Below are 20,519 nucleotides of genomic sequence, written 5' to 3' on the forward strand. Positions count from 1 at the left end.
CTTCGTAGGCAAAGCGGACAATATTGGTGGTGCGAGGGGCCGGATGTTACAGTTATGTTCGTAACTTAGACTGAAAGGAAGGGTTTTCCTCACAATGGTGAGTTTCCTTTTTAATGGTGTTCATGGGTGAGTTAGGCATAGAACGCCGAAATCTATATGAACGGTTGACATCTTAGAAGGACCCACTCAGGTATTGGGGTTAGTTTCCAAACCCATGTTCAGCTTATTAGCATAAAGAAAGATCATGTCGGTATGAAGTAAAGTGAAGATCTTCTATTAATGAGCTTCGGTAAATACCACTACTGGTCCCGAATTTCCCGATCCCCATTTTTTTTTTAAACTAGGTACCCATATCAAAATGCTCCAATTACAATACCCGATACCATTTGATAATCCCTGGCATAAATCTTTTAAGAAATAATTGAATGTGCAAAGAATTGCTAACTCTGAGCCAAGGAATTATTGTATGTGCAAAGAAAAATGAAAATGGATGGTTGTATTTATGGTTGAAGCTTCAAGCAGCATGGTTCATGTTAGTTCCAAGTTGCTTGCTTATATGGGGATTAATACCCATGACCTATTTGGCTACTAAGATGGTGTCCGCTCTCACAATATGATGTTGCGAGTTCAAATCCTTACAAATACAAATATAAGGTGGAAATTTGTTCAAGAAAAAAAATTGGGGATGAATACAGTAATGATAGAACATATCTTGCAATACAACGTACACTATCGATTAAGCTCAACCTAGCAGTTACCAAAATACAAGATACCATCGTATGTTACTTGCTACCACTGAACAAAGTTGCTACCGACCTTCAAAGTTAATACCAAACTCTAAAGTCACTACCAATCTTCAATAACCGGGTGTTGCCCCTTGGACGCACGAGTGGCAAGCCCCTAGGAACCCCTTACGGTAACAAAGCCATAGAGGTTCCTTAGTATCTAAATCACAATAGTTTTGAAAGGGTGTTTTCTGTACCTCCTAATTTGTACCAATGTATATTAAGTTTCCTTATTCGGGCTACAAGTAAATCCTGATTAACCAATACTTTGATAACACTAGAATCATCAGCAAAATGACATAAGCAAATCATCTAATAGTATTGATTGTTATGAGTGTTGCTACAATGACATAAATGACTCCAAAATCAAAAACCCAATGAACCAAATGATCCAAAAACTGAGTTTTCCACTCCAAAATTTGGCCCCTTAACTTGAACCTGAAAGAGCAAATGTGCCCACGGTTCTGATCTTTGAGCCGTGTACTTCATTTTTCCATATAAACATATCTTCTTTTTCAAAAAACACAAAGACGAACTATCTCCTTTGCGCGCATCTACATTTCCCTAAACTCGTTTAATCTTGCAAACTGTATTGGCATTTTTTTCCTTTTCTTTTTTGTGTTTATGCATGAATGATGATTTTTAGTTTTTCACTTACCACAGTAAAGAACCAAGAGCCACTACTACTGTATGGAGCAAAAGAGCTTGAAGAACACTTGCGGTTCTTAATGAACTGTTCTCACTCAACTCTCCTGCATTTCTGAATTTATCCTTGCTTGCACTTATGGAGACATTTACATCATTTGAACCTGAAATACGGAAGTGAAAGTGCGCGGTAAAATTTTATTATATAATATTTGGTATAAATAATAAATATATAAAGGAGAAGACTAAGCTTACAATTATAAACGAATATCTTATCTTTAAGAACAAGATCTACAACGCAAAAACAATATTATCACAATAATAGCCTAAATTTTTATTTTATAAAATAATGCATGTTAACTCTGAAAGTACAAATATTATTGCAATAACAAATCTATCTTATTTAACTGACCTCCAAGAACCGACACACCGTTTTGACCTTTCTGGAAGCCGATGCACCACGGTGTACCTCCCTCTTGTAACCATCAATCCGGTCAAAAAGTCAAATTGACCCCATTTGGTCAAACTGATCACATATATCAACTACTTCTTAAAAAACTAGGTAAATAAGGACACAATACTAGGAAAACTCACAACGGTAGTTTTCCGGCTTAAGGATCATGGCTGCACCGCCAGCAAAGTTTAAGGAAACATTTGGGAAAATGCCGGTTATGCTGTTTATGAGGCAAAAAAGACAAAAATATGATCACTTGATGTCCAAATGACAACAAAAATAATAATAAAATAAATAAAAGACATTTGGAAGGTACCTTGATGTAACCAAATAGCATTGAGTGCCTTTGGAGATTACAGGTGTTGTTAGTTGTAAAACGGCCGAATTTATCTACAATTAAGAAAGTCAAATATTATGATTACAGGTTTGACCAGCAAAGTCAAAAAGAAAAGGTAAAACTTACAGCATCGACAAAAGGTTCAAATGCTTCTGCAACAAGGAAAGTCAAAGTTGTTCCAGTATCAACAACGGTTCCTCGGTTATCTGACGTGGCAAAAACAGTTGGGTCACCGGCAACATCTGTCCATTGACTGCAATACTCTGCAAATCCAGATTATAATGAGGCCTGCAATTTTGAAATAATAAAACCAATCAACCATTACACTTCTTTCGTGTTATCTAATCGTATAATTAAGAAATTATGCGGGTCCCACAATTACGGTTGTTTTTTTAACGGGTAAAACAATTAGAGGTAATACGTACTGTGACGGGGCAAGGGGACTATAAACCATAGTGTGGTCCAAAATCTCACCAAGAACAAGCTTGCCACCACCCGTTCCATCGCCTTTTAAACAATGTGAGAACACATTTGGAGTAATTCCTCGTGACGAGAGTTGTGACACAATGGATAGACTGTGTTGACCAAAACCAAATATCCCATCAATCGCCTTTTCTAGTTTAGTCAAGCTACCTGTTTGATGCGTGCTACACCTATAATTAGAACGAAATTAAATAAAATGTTCACATGCCCTTTGTATAATTAAATATAACCCGTTTTCTTAAAGCTAATTATCTGACTCGGATATTATAATGTCGCATAATCACCTTCAAAATGTACATCCAAATTCCAAACACCCCTACAAAGTTGTAAAGTTCCCGTTTTTATGTATGATATGGATTTGAACACTGAAAGTATTATATAACTTAAAGTTGTATAAAACTTTTTGACGAAAAAAATAAAAGTATATTAAAGTTCTTTTAATATTGAAATTTCTCATTTGGCTCGTTTAAAAGTAAAGCCCAAATTTTAATATATATGATTTATGAATTCCGTAGTTTAAAACTTTTGCTCTATGTGTATATTGCAAATATTGTTTTTAGTGTAAAAAAAAAAAAAGTTTTGCACTATGCATGTATAAATTATATGAATAGTGCAAATATTATTATATTCAGTTTTTATCTATATCAATATGTGTAAAGTATATAAATTTAAATTTTTTTAAAAAATAAACGAGCCGGCTCGACAAGCCACGAGCAGACAACTTTGACTAGCCAAGCTCGAGCTCAACATTTCAGCTCATTAGAAAAACGAGCCAAGCCCGATCCCACCCTTGCTTGGCTTGTTTACAGCTCTGGACTCCCGTTATATGATTAAATCACCTTGCAATAGGTAGAAAACATCTAAAGAAGTGGCAAGAAGCTCACCCGAAAGTAATGGAAGCCGAAGAGTTAGCAACCACGGAAGGGCCCACAATCGTGTCAAAATGCAACAAATCCGTGACATAATTACCCGACGTTCCACTACCATCTCCATACTGAAAACTATAACCACATTGATTGCCTTCGGAACACGACGCATCCGAGGTTTGAACTAATGATGAATACATAGAATCTGAACATGATACTATAGAAGCGGTTGATGAACTTCCAGTATCAAAGAAATTAAGATCAATCTGAAAACCATGAAAAAAGGCGGTTTTAGCAGGTGATTTAATATGGAATTTCCTCAAATTTGAGAACGGTAAAAAGAAGCATACACCAAATCCACTTGATTTTGGACAATTGCTGCAAGAATCGCAAGTAACCCATAAAATGTCACTTCCGGTGTCGATTTGAACATTGAACTCTTTTGCTGGAGAACCCAACTTCACTTTGGTAAGGGATAACCTGTAACACAGAAGAAAATCAAGAAATTATGCATTATGACTTTTTTTTAGTCAAACAGTTTCTTCCTCAAAATCTTCATAATTGTTCAGAATTGTGTGGCTTATGTAGGAAAATTAATCAATGGCACTTAAGCTTACAATCAGCAGCACAAACTGAAAGATGTAAGCCATAAAATAGTAACAAAATTAACTAAAATTTTGTTGTTGGAGTCTTGGAGACCAATAGGCTTGAAGTCAAAACGTCAAACTGTGTCACTAGTCAATGTTATATACTAATAACATTGACTCGTTATACGGGCCGTATAACTTAGGGCACAACACACCACTGTCACATCGTTAATCTTTAGTAGCTTCCTTTTTAGGCTAAAACGTGTAAATAATTGATTAATATAATTTACGCGTCCGTCTATGGTTTTAATATCAGCTTTTATTAGCCAACTGTAATTTCAAAAAATTAGCAAACCAGCCAAATTTAGAAAATCCCTATAATTGTTTTTGCAATGGTAAAGACATTAAAAATTTTATCAACTTTGCTTGACAATTTTGTGTTATACTTGCTTCCACTTTGTGTCACAGTTTAAGGTTACAAGGGCGTAAAAGCAACCTTAAAAGATTCATATAGCAGCTCGTTTAAAACCTTTTTTTATACGAGCTAGCATAACATTTTTCACATATCATACAATGTAATAATCAGTATGATATGTGGAAAATATATAGATAAAATTCCCAAAATAAGCATTTATGAAAACATTTCAAGTTTTAGGTACCATTTGCAAAAAATTCCAGAAATAGGTAAACGAGTAGTTTGTAGAACCAATTAAAACTTGTCGCGTGTCCTTAAACTAACCGTAATGAGCACGTTCACTAACCATTTACTCGTCACGACTAAATAAGTTTTATGTCTCGTAATCAAAGCCCACGAGTAATTCATAAGTCCTTTAGTCGCGACGACTAGTTTACCCCGTTTACATTCCCTACACGAGTAGTTTATTAGTAGTTAACTCGTCGCGACTAATTTAGTCTTATAATCTACTCGTCGCGACTAAAGGACTTATGAATATGAATTACTCGTGGACATTGATTACAAAACATGAAACTTATTTAGTCGTGACAAGTAAATGATTAGTGAGCGTGCTCGTTACGGTTAGTTTAAGGACACGTGGCACGTTCTAATTGGTTTTACAAACTACTCGTCACAACTAGTTTATAATACCTATTTATAAAATTTCTTGCAAAAACTTAAAATTTGTTTTCATAAATGCTTATTTTGAAATTTTCCCAAATATATAACCTATTGTACATATAGCCTATTTATAGAAAATTGATTAGGATATAAAATTTATAAATACACAAGATTCCCAAGAAGGGTTTTTTTCACCGATAACAATGCATATTTAATAAAGATTACAACTTTAAGAAATCATCATCATCATCATCGTACTCAGTATATCCCACCAATAGCAATGCTATGGTAGGGTCTGAGGAGGGTAAGATGTAGACAGTCTTACCTCTATCCCATAGGGATAGAGAGGCTGCTTCCGGTGAGACCCCCGGCTCGATAGTAGTTTTGCATCAAGCCTTGGACATAAGGCACATAGCACTCAATCATCAGGGACACCGGCTGATTGGTGCATGTGCCCTTGTCTTTCGGCTATCAACGCCACCACATGATGCCTGATTAACCTTCCGCCACTTTTAACGTTATTTTCACGAGATTAGTAAAATAACGTCAAAATTAGTGCACTTTTACTTTTGCCCACCCGAGGGTTCACACATATATACATTATATGCGCGCACCGCAAGCAGGGCGTTACAACTTTAAGAAATAATAATTAAAAAAAAAACCCATAAAAGTTTATGACATTACCCGCCGTAGTAAGGATCGGAGGTGCCGGCGACGTTGAAGTCAACTATGCCGCCGGAAAACTGTTGCAGGATTCGGACGTGTCTAACACGGTCACGAGTTCTGAGGAGTTAAAGCTCAACCGTCCTGTTCGCCGGAAAAGCTCTTTCCAGAGTCAGGAAACTCACCGGCGCCGCAGGAAAAGATAGCTGCGGCCGCCACAAAGAATAATAAGAAGATGAAGAACTCCATTTCGATCTTTACAAATTCATTGATTAAAATTTAAAACAATGCGATTGATTTTTGTGGGTGTGCATGCATATGATAGAATTCCAATGATAATTAATAAAAGTTTAATGGTTGAATTGAATGCGTGTGTGTGTCTGTAGATAGATAGATAGATACATGAAGTTGTATCTATTTGTTTTGTGGAGAAAATTGAGGAGGGTGATGATGCTTTGACTATTGACTTTATTTAAAAAAAATATAAATAAAGTCTTTTACATCGCTTTTTATATAAATAAAAGAAATAATTAAACGATAAATTCAATACTTCAAATATAATTATGCTCAAATTTCGAAGAAAAATATTTCCGTGTTATCTCATGATTGATTCCGTATACAAGTGAAATGAAAGTTGAAGCCAAGACAATATGAAGGATAAAACGGGAAAAGATGAAGACTACATGGTGTTATCAACTAGAAGTGGCATATATTTGTAGTCTAATTTAGTCTGCATGACACGGGTCTCATCCTCAAAGCTATGCGTGACGAATTGGATGGGCGATTGTTAAACCTTTAGATTGCTAACCGGCAAGTCTGATTTTACGTCCCCCGATTAACAACATTATTCATGAATGCTTATAGGTACTTGTAGTTAAAAAAACATGTATATTTCGGAAGAGCGTTGCTCAAACCAACACCTTTTTTGCTGGAAAGGCAATGCCCTACCACGTACCACCACACTTTTATATTTGCTGATTGTTTTAGTTTGAATAGCTATGGACCTAGGAAATTTTCTTACGGGTTTCAGAGGGGATCGTTATCAAAATTTTAATGAAGTCAATTGGGATTTTTAACACATATATACCTTTATAAAAAACTTTTCACAGATGGCCAACCCTATACCATAAGTGTAGGTCCGCCCCTGAGTTTGAAACATTTTGTTTCGTATTATTTAATAATCTTTTGTTGTTATATTTTACCCTTTTATCTCCAAACGTAAATGATTGGATTCCTAAGTATTTCCCAACCATGTTATTATATAAAGTAGTTACTTTTGTTTAATATGAAACATATGTGTTACTTGGATTTCTCAGCAGTTGACCAGTTGACTCACCAACAAATCTTATTATCCAACTCATAACCATGTGTCCATGTTACTCCACAAGTCCGCATGAGCAAGCCCATCACTGGTCTCAAAATCGTACGTTTTACGAAACAACGTATCATTAAATTAAAACCAACATTATATCAGTACAACCATATGGTATGGTTTGCACGTCGCAACTAGTTCCCATCCACTTTAATATTTCGCTTAATGCCATGTTATATGCAAATACACGTATACACGCCCACCCGCGTGAGGCCAACTAGCCTTTAAATTGACAGTCAACGTAAGACCATGTATTATACCAAATTGATAGTAAAGTGAAAACCATGTCATGTAGCCGGTTAGTTGGGGTGTGAATGGATGGTTTAGGTTGGTTTTGATCCAAAACCGTAACCTTAATTGAGATGTCGATCAATGGATAACAGTAACCATAACAGATCAGTTATGACGGTTTCGGTTAATCGGTTTTGAATTTTATAGCTCAAAACAGTTTAGTTTGGCATTATTTGGGCCTAAACATTTGGGCTTTAATTTTTTACCATAAAGTATATTATTATTGCGTATTTGTATATATATTAATATATATAAAAAATACATATAATCTATAACATTAAATATATATATATTATATATAGGGGATGGATCTTGCGAGAAGTGATATTATAGCGAGAAGTGCGAGAAGTTGATTTCAACCATTGATGTTACTAATCAATGGTCATTAACGAAAGTGGCATTTTTGCAATTAATAAGAATTTATTATAAGAATTATCTTAATTAAAAAGGGTAATGTGGTAACTTGTTTAACACAAAGTATAACTCCCAATGTTCCTTGTTAAAAGCTTCAACCTTTAATTTTCATTGATTGATAATTAATTGAATTCAATTCATTTGTGATTTATTTAATTTTCTTTTATTTCATCTATTATTATGATAGTTTTTTTTCTTGTTTTTTTAGTGTTTTTTTTTTCAGACTAGCTTGCATATTGCATACACGTACAGTGTTTGTGATATAAAAATTTGTGTAGGATCCATATATATATATATATATATATATATATATATATATAGTGTGTGTGTGTGTGATACATACACATACAGTGTTTATGATATAAAAATTTATGTAGGATCCATATATGGTTGTTTAATGTAATAAAAAAAAGTTTATTTTGTAGTATGTGGTTTCATATATGAACTGTGTATGTGGTATTTTAATTGTGTATGTCTAATTTTTATCGTGTGTAGGTTCATTTATGTACTATGTACTGTGTAAGTTCGTATATTTACTGTGTAGGTTCGTATATGTACTGTGTATATGGTATTTCAAATTGTGTATGTATAAATTTTTATCATCTGTAGGTTCATTTATGTACAATGTATGTGTAATTTTTTTTATCGTATGTAGGTTCATTTATGTGCTACGTACGTTCGTATATATACTTTGTCGGTGGTATTTCTAATTGTGTGTGTGCATTTTTATTCAGGTGTAGGTTCATTTAAGTACTCTGTGTAATTATCAGCGCTGTTGAATTTTGGAACTATTATCTGGACAAACAAAAAAAAAATTCATGAACTAATAAAAAAAATTTGAAACCATTATCTAGAACTCAAACGAAAAAAATTAATGTATAGTCGGTTTCCTTTGTTTTCGTTCTAATAACTGAACTAAATAAAAAAACAAATTTCACGAACTAACACGGCACCGCCAAGTGCCTAATACAGCACTTGCGGAACCAAAGTTCATATTTATATATATTAGTCATTTTTGTAAAATACAACAATACGAGAATACACAATAGCAAAATTAATGTAGTAGCAATATTGAAATTATTAATCAAATAATAACTTTGAATGAACCGAAGAATATGCAAATTTACAGTAATGTCTTGAAAATTGGTTCAATTTATCATGAAAAGAATAGAATTAAAGATTAGACAAATAATAATGAATATAATGAACTGTAACTTACATATAATTTAATTAGTATTAGTTACCAAAAAAAAGATAATCATATTTTTACTAATATACCCTTATATTTAAATAATCAAAAATTAAAAAAGAAATAATATGATTGGTTAGAACTACTTCTCGCACTTCTTACACTAACAATACTTCTGAAATGAACCAAATCCTATATATATGTGTATATATATAGGCAAAGTATAGAATGAAAACCCACTTGAGTTGTGAAAACCCGCGAAAACCCTATGTAACATCGTTTTTTTTTGTTACATGTAATATATGTTGTAACATTTAATATAAAACATCGAAACATTAAAAAAAATTGTTTTGCTATTTTTTAACATTTTTTTACTAATTTTTTTATATGTTTTTAGGAGAGAGAAAAAATTATATTTATGTTAACATTTTTTATTAATTTTAATTGTGGACCACAAGATATAATCTTTAATTAAAAACATGTTGTTAAGAATGAGTTTCTAGAGTTTTCACAACTCAAGTGGGTTTTTATTTTAACCTAACCCTATATAATGAAAACATTTACATATATATGAAACATTTTAACTCCTAAAACCTACTTAGCGGGTTCATTGTTAAAAACACGTGGATCTTTAACTAAACCCAACCCGCCTTCTTTTCCCCTATAACCGTAATCTCTTTCTTTCTATCATAAAAATATTGCCGATCAAAACTTTATTGATTCTCTTTTACTGCACTTCGACTGATCGAAAGCTTTCTTCTATTGATGATTGGTTCTTATTGTTAAAATTGTATCGTTTATGCTCTCATATTTCTATTTTACTTTAGTTGTTACCGTATTTTTAATGTGTTGTCTAATGTTGTATCGAAAGAATTATTTAGAGATTTATGACTTATTTTAAGATTGTGAATAGTGGTTGTAATTTAACTTCATAGTTATTTAATGTATTACTCAATTTTATTTATCAAAAATTATCACTTACATAATTTAAGTTGTCAAACCTATGTAAGACATGGATACCTAAACTAGTGTAAAATAACTAAATTGTCTTCACCGTTGTCCTCGATTCAAAAATAAAAAAACTTGGTATTGTCTCGGTTTAGGCTCGGGTTTGTTTTTCGGTTCATATTTGCTTTTTTTTCGTTTTGGTATCTATTCGGTTTCAATGTTTTCGGTTGTTGCTCGGTTTCGATTTTTCGATTTCATTCGGTTTAGGATGGATATAGGTCAAGATGGGTAAAGTTAACCCCTATCTTGAACTAAGTAAAGGTTAAAATACGATTCAAAAACCCCTTAAAAAATATTCAAAAAAAAATAAAAAAATAATAACTCAAAATATAAATCGAAAATGTAAAAAGTAAAATAACTAAAATGTTTCCCCCGTCTTCCCCGTTCATTAAAAAAAATCGGTTTTGTCTCGGTTCATGTTCGATTTTTTCAGTTTTTTTTCGCTTCGGTTTTTCTTTTTTTCATTTCGGTCGGTTTCGGTAGATGTTCAGTTTCGACGATTTCGGTTTCGATTTCTCGGTTTCTATTCGGTTCCGTGGGTTTTGTTTAAAATAAAATTGGATAAAACTTGCTGTAGCCCATTCTAACCCATAAACAAACCCATTCTAACCTATAACCAAAAGTCACTAACATTTTTCTAACCCATCTTGACCTTCTTGCAAAATATTTTGATCCATCCTGACCCATCTCAATTTTAAAAGTTATCCTAATTGACCCAAAACAACCCAAATGGTGAAGGTTCTATGTATATTTTAAAACTAAAATCCATTATGTATTAGTTCAACGTTCACCCATGTAAATTTAATGATAATAAAATTTTCAACCTCATGATTTTTGTAAATATATTGATATTTGTATGAATTGGGTTTTTTTATATATATTATGTTATAATGGAGTGACTAGTTTACATGTATTTGTTTTGTTTGAATTTTGTTTCTTCTTTTGAGGAATACACCAACTATATGAACATGAGGAATGAAGATGAAGCTGATGAACTAATTGCATAAATGTACGAACATGATGAATCAAGTATGAAGATGAAAAATCATGACGAAGATGATTTCAAAATGAACTCGGTTACATATATGTAATCAAGATGGAGACGATGATAATGAACTGGATAACATATATGTACGAAGATGATCAAGACAATGAACCCATTTACATATATGTAACACGATGAGTTACATATATGTACTAACAAGATGTTAGTTCTCTTGTGAAAAAATGTATTATTACATATATGTATCTTTACCTTTAAGTTGAAATTCAACAATTACATATGTGTATATGAAGAAACACTAAGCTACCCCGGGCAGATTACGGATAATCTGGGAGTTAAGTAATGTTTCCCACGAGGGTTAGGTCCGGCAAAGAAGGATATTCTTCAGATGACCTGCAAAACAGACACCGTGAGCTCGTCACTGAGAAGGGGGGGTTCCTCCTTGTGACCACCCTCCGGCATGAGAATCAGACTAGATTGCTCTGAATATAAGTGTATATTAAGAGAAATGACTAGAGCAGATATCAGATAATATATGGAGATATAAGATGATGATACCGTTCCAAGATGTTGGAGTATTTATAGCCGAAGGTAGGTTTCCAAGCAGGTACAGCCAGCTGTAGAATATTCCTGTTCTACCAACTATGGGCTACGCACGTGCCATGCTGGTTGGTGGGTAGGCAGCGGCTGATAGTGACCAGGCCGGCTGTGTACTATTCCTTTTCTACCAACTGCAGGCTATGTGCGTGCCACGACAAGGGTTGGTGAGCAGGCAGCGGCTAATAGTGACAAACAGGACTAGAGCATGCTCCTCGTACTGTTTGTCGGTGAGCTGTCACCCTGTGATTGGTTCATGGGCTGCTTTGGTCAGATCTTGTCTGTTTTGTCCATACATTGGCAGGTATAGTACAAAAGATCTTCCAGAAGCATACAGACTGGCTCATTTGGGCGGGAGTATTCCCGCCTTGCTCATTCCTTCAGGTGACACTGAATTATTGAGTGCCTTGTGCGTGTAGCCTTGCTATTAGTGCGGGTAGCCTTCCCTGATGGCTTGTATCCGCAGCTGCGGGGACAGGCGGGATACTTCACCATTGGGAGGCTTTCCCTGCGGGAACAGCTGGCGTACTGTGCGTAAGGTCTTCATCTCTGAGCATGGTGGGTCCTGCGGAACCAGTTGGTCCTTGCGCATACGTCCCTCTTCAAGGTGAGTCTTGCGGGTCCAACTGGGCTCTGCTGGGACCTACCTCTTCAAGTCCCCCCAGTCCAATGTTCTTCTCATGAATTGTTAATAAGTGAGGTGAACTTTGGACTTAATCAAGGGGTTTTGAAAAGTATATGGTTTTAAGGTTGTCCGTGGGGATTCTTCCCGCGGTTTCCCTAATGTCACGCAGAAATTCCCGACTTTTCTGCTTGATCTTTGGGTATGATGTGGGTAGGTGTATAATCTCCTCGCAAGTCAGGAGCGTTGAGTTCCACTTGTGTAGATTCTCCATGAGGTTTTAGTAGTTTTGAACATAGTGATCAATTATGTTAAAACAACCAATTCCATCTTGGAGCTTCAAACAATCTAGTTCTCGACGTTCCCACTATGCGGGGATGTTATTCCCGTTTCCGCAAGCATGGCCCAGAAGATCCTTCTTGGTTTCAATTCCCTGCGGAGTGCTAGGTATGTGAAGGGTTTCGCCTTGACACTGTACCCGCACTCGTCTTATAGTTACTTTACTTCCAAAGTATTCCTGGCTTCAATTCCCTGCGGGTGCTAAGTATGTGAAGGGTTTTGCCTTGACACTGTACTCGCACCTGTCTTATAGTTACATGGTTGCCAAGGTAAGGGGTATTTTCCCGCTTACTTTTGAATCTTTTTTAAATTCGAAGAGTTGGTGAAAGGATAAGAACAATCCAAATTGTTGAAACGTCGTCCGACGGTTTCTTCTGACAGTGTTAGGACGTGCAGGAAGTTATGGCGACGTGACAGTATATGGTCATTCAAGGCGCTTTTTCAGGCGCGTGGGCGCGATTTTTCGGGCGCGTGGCCGCGAAATTAATGGCACGCGTCCTTTCAACAGCTGTTGCCAGCTTGCTCTTTGCCACGTGTCATAGTTTCATTGCACCTGCGATTTCTCTCTCTTCCGTATTAAATTCATCGCATTCATTGCGATGAGTATATATAAAGGGCGAGAGGGTGCACCTTAGTCCACACTTTCACTTCTCTTTTCATCTTCTAAACGATTTCCGGTGAATACTCACTATTCCGTCGAGCATTCTTCTGAAATCGTTGTTCTGTACATCCAAAACATGTCTTCTACTCGTGATTTTGAGGCCACTGCCGAGGAGTCTGAGTTGTTCGTCGAGAACCCGACGTCGACGTCCGACAAGGACGACAAGAGCACTGCTGGCGAGTGCCAGTGCGCTCTTCCTATTGACCTCTACCAGTACATCGTCCGGAAGTTCATGCTCGAGCCTTTCGAGCCTGAGTTTCTGGAGCCTCATCAGACGGTGTACGATGCCCCCAAGGGCAAGATAGGGGTGCATTCTTCGTCTATGGGAATCTGAGGTTCCCATTGACGAAGTTTGTGTACCGTGTTCTGGAGAGACACGGTGTACACTTGAAGGAGGTACACCCAATGGCGATCGCGAAGATCCGCCATTTCGAGTGGGTGTGCCTCATTATGGGTGTAGAGCCCCATGTCGACCGCCTGATGACCTTCTACTCCTGGAGGTTCATCCAAGGGTGGTACACCCTGGTCAACCGGATCAAGGGTCTGAAGATTTGCGCCACCGAGCGCAGTCTTCGGTCTTGGAAGCGGGAGTTCTTCTACATCTCTGCCTGTGTCGTCCCTATTGCGATGACATTCAAGAACGGGAGAGCACTCCCCAACCTTCACGCCTCCAACCACCAGGAGGCGGAATGGTTCTCCAAGATTTCCCGGATCCAGACTCCGGTTTACCGGTTTGCGGAGTCCGGGATGGTGATGCTCTGGATGAGCCGGGTATGGAAGGATGCCGGCTCTGAGACTCCGCAAGTGCCGATCGTCCTCGAATACGGTTTGAACTATGTCCCTTACGGTATGCTTTATTTTATTTGCTAGGTTAGGGTTTTTGTTCTAACCATCTCTTTATTTTCAGAGGGAAACGACTTGCAGTCTCTCCTACAGCCGCGGGAGGCTGGTGGTCCAGCTCGGATGGGTACTCGCGCTCTTGACGAGAACGAGTTGCCCATCCTTGAGCAAACGGCGGATCGGTTCGTGGAGGTCTACCCGCCAGGCCACGAGATCCTGAGCGCCAGGCGGCCAAGTAAAGAACTTTTTAACCCTCGCGCTGTCAATGCTGAGACCTCTGCGGGAATTCCTCTAATTTTGTCATCTTCTGATGAGGAATCCGCAGATGGTCCTTTCTTGGCGAGGAAGAAGAAGGCCGCCGGGGGGAAGGGCAAGGCGAAGGTTGCCTCCACTGCCGATCCGGTGAATCGGTCTGACTCAGAGACCGAAAGTGAGGAGGCGGCGGGGAACCCAGGTGGTGTTGAGACCACTGCTTCGGAGGTTGAAACGGCTGTCACCTCCGAGCAGCCCAAAACGACGACGGTAACCGGTACGAAGAGGCCGGCTCCATCGGGTTCGTCCCCGCCTGTTCGCACCTTCAGGCTCAAAAAGACCCGTAAGTGTTCATAACTTTAACTTCTTATCTTTCCGCTATTATACTTATATATCTTGTCTTCGTGCAGGCGTGGATGCTACGGCATTCCAAAGTGGAGCGGGAGGGAGCAGCTCTGGACCCATGAAGGTAGGTTTGGTCAACCTACCCGAGGCGATGACCCAGGCCGGCTACGCCTGCTTGCAGTACTGGTTCAGTTGCTCATCCCGTTGAGCCAACTGTTCCAGCTGTAACCTTATCCCCGCCGGCTGTCAGTGCCATTTTCACCGAATCCGTCACTGAGCCGGCGGTGATTTCTCTTGCGGGTTCTTCCGCAGCCGCGGCCACGGTTGTGAGTTCACCTCCGTTGGTTTCCACCGCGGCAGCCTCCACCATGTCTCCTCCGGCGCCTGCGACTACGGCCAGTCCTTCAGGTACGTTTGGGGTTGGGGCGTCTAGCCAATCCTTGCCTCCTTCCCGTCTCCTTGACCTTTTAGATGGATATCCCTTAGGTTCAGGTGATGGGTTTGGTGGCTATCGGCCTGTTGTCGACCCTACAGGTGCGTAGAGTTATTTTGGCCTATATCCCTTTCATCATTTCTTTCTCATAACTGTTTTTTGTTTTGTTGCAGTTCGCGATTCCAACGAGGTGTACGCTCCTCGGTGGAAGATCCGCCGGGGAACGACCCTCCGGACTGCTGAGGACTGCGTCGAATGGGCGCGTCACGCCGCCCCAAGCGGTGCGCTGGGGGAGGCCATGGCCAGCTACCAGGAAGGTAGGCTGTCCAACGGGCTCCGAATCCTTCTCGCCCGGATGCAGCCGCGCGTCGAGCTACTTTGTCGTGAAAACGACAAGTTGAAGACGGCGCTTAGCCTTGAAGTGGCTCAGGCGCGGGCTATCCGGGAGGAGAATGCGAAACTTGCCGCCGTTGCTGCGGAAAAGGAGAAGGCCTTCAAGGCCCTTGAGGTTGACGTTCAGGCTCGTCTGGAGGCCCGTTCCAAGGCTGCCCAAGCTGTTAACGAACAGCTTCGGCTGGCCAAGGAAACTGCATGGAACGCAACCGAGAGGGCCACCAAGGCTGAAGCTGCTGCTGAGCCTCTACGCACCGAAAATGAGGAACTTAAAGCCAAATTAGAGAGGCTCTAGCAGGCTCATGATGCCTTGGCCATGGAAGATGCCAAGAAGCTCCAAGAGATCTTGGACCAGAGGGGGGTGCTTGACCACACTGAGCGTAAGCTAAAGGGCGTCGAAGAGGCTGCAGCCAAAGATGTGTTGCTTGCCAACCTCACAAAGAACGAAGCCGAACGCGCCCGTAATGAAGCTCAAGCTGCCCTCCAGGAGGCTCTGGTTGCCAAGGAATGGCTTCTTCGAGAAGCGTTGTCGCAGGTATGCGCAGCTTCCTAACTTCTAACTTCTTTACGCTTTTCCTTACTCTTGAGTTTTTGACAAACTTCTGTTTTGTAGGTTGTGCATCGGGTGTTCACGAACACATCATATGACGATGCGATGAGCGCAGCCCTCAACGCTTCTCATGAGGATAAGGAAAAGGCTGGCTTTCTGCTTGGTCTAGGGTTTGTTGAACAAGGCATCCCGTCTTCCAACTTCCCTCTTTACAATGTGGATACTGAAGCTGCGTATGACCAAGCAGGGAATCAGTATGCTGCTTTCCCGCATCCGGTGGTGGAGAAGGTGAACGAGATTGCTGCTGCTGATGATGGGCTAGCTATCCTTAAAGCTTTCCTTGAACCGCCACACTCTACTGATGGTGCGGGTCCAAGTGGAAGTGGTCCTGAAGCTTGATCCTTTAGATCCCTTTCCACCATTAGAGTAGATTTTTATTTTTGTATAGATTCTTTTGTATGCGGGTATGTACCCAGCAATCTTTGTAATATTTGAATTTTGATGGAATAAAGATTATTTGCTAATGCCTTGCCTTGTAAACCTTATATGTTTTGTTTCACGCATATTTTGGTTTAAGTTAGGAATTTCTTGAGTACTCTGGATAAGTTAACTTCTCAACATGGCAGATAATGGGTTAAAGTTTTGCTTCCTCTTTCGTGATTGTGCGGGTAAGACCGTCACTTTCACTTAGCAGGATGGCCAAATTTTACCTATATCTGACCTGCGTGGAGGTTTTCCTCATCTTTTCCTTAGAAATTTTCTAAGTGTTTTAAATAAGTTAACCTTTCGACGCGCGATTGTCAATGGGTTGATGTTCAGTTTCCTCTATCATGAGTGTGCGGGTAGGACCGTCACTTTCATTTAGTGGGATGACCAAACTTCACCTATAACTGACCTGCGTGAAGGTTTTCCTCATCTTTGTCTTAGAAATTTTTTCCGTTTTTTGTGTTTATGCGGGTTTTGCCGCCTTCCACACGCAACGACTTACTTCTTTTAACACTTATTTATGCGGTGAATACCGGCATATCAGTGTGGAAAGTTCATAAGTGTAAAGGTAAGGCTATCAACACAATGTGATAAAGGAGAATCATTTCCATTAGAAGTGGCTCTAGGCCTTTTCTTTACAAATTTGGAATTGATCTACATGTAACATTTGCGTAATTGAGCTCCATTCCATGTTCTTGGGATGGGGGTGCCATCGAGTCTTTCGAGCCGGTATGCGCCCTTTCCCAAAACTTCTTTGATAATGTACGGTCCTTCCCAGACCGGGGCCAGTTTTCCTGGGCGCTCTTGGTTCGAAGCCTCGTTGTTACGCAGTATGTAGTCTCCGACATTGAAGTTGCAGAGTTTTACCCGCGTGTTGTAGTACTTTTGCATTTGTCGCTTGTAGTTCTCTTCACGCGCTACGGCTAAGTCTCTGCGTTCTTCGGTTAGCATAAGATCTAACCGTCTTTCCGCATCATTGTCTTCTGGCTTAATCAAGACCCTGGGTGAGGGTAAACCAATCTCGACCGGGACCATGGCTTCAGTGCCATAAGTGAGGCTGAACGGGGTTTCTCCCGTACTGGCCTTTTTCAGCGTTCTGTTTGCCCAGAGGACGTGTGAAACTTCGTCCACCCAGCCGGATCTGTGTTCCAAGAGTCTTTTCTTTATGCCGTCGACGATGCTTTTATTTGCTCTTTCCACCTCACCATTACCCTGTGGGTGCGCCACTGAGGTAAAGGTGTGGGTGATTTGAAGTTCTTCCAGCCACTTTTGTAGCTTCTTGTCAGCAAAGTTGGTGCTGTTATCGCTCACCAAATTCTGTGGAAGTCCAAAACGACAAATAATAAATTTCCAAATAAATTTTTTAATATGTTTTGCGGTTGTTTGGGCTAAGGGTTTTGCTTCTATCCACTTGGTGAAGTAGTCGATGGCTACCACTAGGAACTGAACGTTTCCTGCTGCTGTAGGAAATGGGTCTGTCACATCGATGGCCCACTTCTGAAATGGCCATGAAGAGGTGACTGGAACAAGTTCATTCTTCGGGCGATGCGTGTTGGGTGCGTAGAGCTGGCAGGACCTACACTTTCTGATGTATACCAGCGCATCTGTATGCATTCCCGGCCAAAAGTATCCCGCGTTGTTTAGCTTAGCTACAACAGCGCGTGGACCTGCGTGTACTCCACAGATGCCTTCGTGTACTTCCCTTAGGAGGTAGTCAGCATCTTGGTTGTCCACGCATCTTAAGAGTGGGCCAAGAAAGTTACGTCTGTAAAGGATGTCATCGATGAGTTGATAGTTTAATGCTTTACAACGTATTTTTCTTGCCTGTGTTTTTGACTCTGGTAGTATACCCGCTGCAAGGTAATTTATTATTGGTGTCATCCACGTTTCTGTACCGGTTTGGATGACACAAATTTCCTTGTGCGGGACTGATGGTGCTTCAAGGAGTTCAATGCGGATGTCCTTTCCCAAATGGGTGAAGGCTAATGATGCAAGCTTGCTTAACGCATCCGCAGATTTGTTTTCGCTACGCTTGACGTGTATGACTTTACAATCATTAAAATCGCGCATAAGGGTTTTTGCTTGTGCAAGGTACAGGGCCATTGTGTACGTTCCGTTTATCTGATTGGCTACTAACATGGAATCTACGTGGGCTTCCAAGTTTTTCACTCCCATTTTACGCGTAATTTTCAGCCCTGCCAAGAATGCTTCGTACTCGACTTCGTTATTCGTACTTGGAAAGTCCAGTCGAATAGCGTAAGTGTATTCTTGGCCTGCTGGGTTGGTTAATTTCAACCCTGCGCCTGAACCCTCGTTGCTGGCTGCTCCATCAGTGTAGAGTCGCCAGACATCATTGATGTCCTGTGCTGGGGAGGGTTGAGCCTCCTCCTGGCACTCTTTCTCCCGCGAAGCGGGGACTTCTGCAATAAAGTCGGCCAGGACCTGGCCTTTCATAGCTGGTCTTGGCTTGTACTTTATCGCATATTCCCCAACTCAATTGCCCATTTGGCTAGACGTCCCGATAATTCGGGTTTGCCTAGAACGTTTGCGAGTTTGAAGTTGGTGAGAATGGTGATTGGGTGACCCTGGAAATATCGTCTCAGTCTGCGTGAAGCTTGTACAAGTGCTAAGACTAATTTTTCCAAGGTGGAGTACCGGGTTTCTACTTCTGTTAGGACACGGCTAACATAGTAAATAGGCATCTGGATACCTTTCCGCTCTACTAGCAGGACTGCCCCGGTTGCTCTATCTGTGGCAGAAAGGTATATGATTAATTCCTCCCCCGCTTCTGGTGCTGTGAGCGTTGGGAGTTCGATCAAGCATGACCGAATTTCCTGAAAAGCTGCTTCCGCTTCTGGTGTCCAGCGGAAGTGCGTTTTCTTTAAACAGTTTCTCAATGTTGACACGAATGGGAACGACCTATCCGCATGGTTTGACAAAAAGCGGTTAAGTGCGACTAGGCGTCCATTCAGTGTCTGAGCTTGCTTGATGGTAGTAGGTGATTCCATTTTGATAATGGCTTCGACCTTTTCAGGGTTTGCTCTGAAGCCATCTTTAGTAACAATGACTCCCAAGAACTTCCCTTCTTCCATCCCAAATGAACACTTGCTCGGGTTGAGCTTCATGTTTATCTTTTTGAGCGTGTTGAAAGTTTCTTCGATGTCTTTCATCGCTTCTGGCTTAGGGCATTTGATGACCAAATCATCCATATAGACTTCCAAGTTTCTCCCAATTTGGGCATGAAACTCTTTGTCCATCAGGCGTTGGTATGTGGACCCTGCATTCTTAAGTCCGAATGACATCATTTGATAACAAAATGTGCCATCGGGCGTCCGAAATGCGGTTTTGTCCTGATCATATACAGCCATGTGGATTTGATGGTACCCCTTATATGCGTAAAGGAAGCATTTAAGGCGAAACGGTGCTAATGAATCCACTTTGAGGTCAATTTCGGGTAACGGGTAACAATCTTTGGGGCATGCTTTGTTTAAATCTTTGAAATCTATACACATGCGCCATTGTTTGTTAGCCTTCGGTACCATAACGGGATTTGCAACCCATGTTTGATATCTACTAACGCGTACGATGCCCGCGTCAAGGAGTTCCTTGACTTGGGTTCTACACGCGTTAGCCTGTTCCGCCCCCATTACTCTGCGCTTTTGTATGACTGGCGTAAAAGCCGGGTCACACTTGAGCTTATGCTCTGTTTTACTTCGAGGTACACCAGTCATGTCAGCTGGTGTCCACGCGAAGATGTCAGCGTTTCTCTGTAGTAAGCGTTTGAGTAAGGTACGCGTAGGATCAGCGATTGTTGGGCCAATTGTAACAG

At 40.0% G+C, this 20,519-nt stretch overlaps 1 pseudogene across 1 annotated transcript; it reads right to left on the minus strand.

Annotated features, from left to right (window-relative positions):
• Nucleotides 1-1,842: 1,842 nt before the first annotated feature.
• Nucleotides 1,843-7,439, minus strand: LOC143586936 (aspartic proteinase 36-like; annotated as a pseudogene). Its single transcript, XR_013144787.1, has 9 exons — nt 7,360-7,439; nt 5,917-6,015; nt 3,921-4,050; nt 3,589-3,836; nt 2,647-2,874; nt 2,348-2,509; nt 2,201-2,274; nt 2,007-2,104; nt 1,843-1,905 (listed from the first exon to the last, which is right to left on the minus strand). The product of XR_013144787.1 is annotated as an aspartic proteinase 36-like (transcript).
• Between the last annotated feature and the right edge of the window lie 13,080 nt (nt 7,440-20,519).

The sequence above is a fragment of the Bidens hawaiensis genome, unplaced genomic scaffold (genome assembly GCF_021521415.1).
Source record: "Bidens hawaiensis isolate Kalapana, Puna unplaced genomic scaffold, B.hawaiensis_p1.1 tig00035047_1, whole genome shotgun sequence".
Lineage (NCBI taxonomy): Eukaryota > Viridiplantae > Streptophyta > Magnoliopsida > Asterales > Asteraceae > Bidens > Bidens hawaiensis.